Below are 1,169 nucleotides of genomic sequence, written 5' to 3' on the forward strand. Positions count from 1 at the left end.
CCACTGCACTCCAGCCTGGTGACACACACACACACACACACACACACACACACACAAATAAATAGGTAAGTAAATTGATCTGCCAGTGTAAGAACTTTTCTCAAAAGACAACCAGGAGATTTCTCATCAAGGTAAGGTGAAGACCTTGTCGTTTTCCTTCTGCTGTCTCAGCATTTCTGGCTGGAAGACAGAAGTGCAAAGAGGTACAAAACTCTTCAGGTACAAGCAAAATAATATAGGAAGCATGGATGATGAAGCACATGCATCTGCTCTTTAAACCAGCAGGATGTATTTATCTCTGACTCATTGTACTGTGCTTCCCAGGATATAATAAAATGTAGCATAGAATAAGGGGGCAAAGGGAATAGAAGGGGCTATCTATTAGGTTCTACTTTTACTCTATTCCTGACACTTTCCCTATGTTATTATATTTATTCCTCACAAGAACCCCAGAAAGAAGATGTTATTATGATCCCCATTGTTTAGGCAGTGAAACAAGCTCTTAGGATCAAAGAGCTTTTACAACTTGCTCCAGGCCACGCAGATGAGCTGCAGAATCAAATTTCCAGTCCAGTCTGGGTTCAAAGCTTATGGCTCTCCCACTACTCCAGTATGCAGGGCTGAAATAGCACTGCACAGCCTTATCCGTTATCCGCGAGACTGCTGGCTTCCCCCCAGCCTCCCCGAAGGCTTACAGGAACAGCTGTGTGGGAGAACGCTCACAGCTATACTACAGGTCTGCTCTTCCCAAAGCATGACCTGAGCAACACTGCTAGCCTCTTGAGATGTTCCTTGATAAAAAGCTTCTGTGATCAAATACAAACACTGCATTCTATGTCTCCAAGCCCATTACTGGTTCCAAAAAACCTCATAGTAAAGAAACTTTAAACACTTTCCCCCAAACTTAGTTTTCTTCTAACACTTTTAACATGTGGAATTGGTGTTCTGTGGAGTATACCTTAGGAAATGCTATTTAGGATGAATCTATTACAACTTGGGATGTCAGCTCCCTGAGGGCAGTGGTGTCATCTACTTTCAGTATCTACAGTGCCTTTCACAGAATAGGGGTCAATGTTTGTTAAATAAATAACTTTGTGATGTAAACTAATTACATCGCTCATTCCACCTACTCCAGACAGATCTACCTGAGGTGAAGGAACAGCCCATAC

The sequence above is a fragment of the Mandrillus leucophaeus genome, unplaced genomic scaffold, assembly GCF_000951045.1.
Source record: "Mandrillus leucophaeus isolate KB7577 unplaced genomic scaffold, Mleu.le_1.0 Scaffold559, whole genome shotgun sequence".
In the NCBI taxonomy this organism is placed as follows: Eukaryota; Metazoa; Chordata; class Mammalia; order Primates; family Cercopithecidae; genus Mandrillus; species Mandrillus leucophaeus.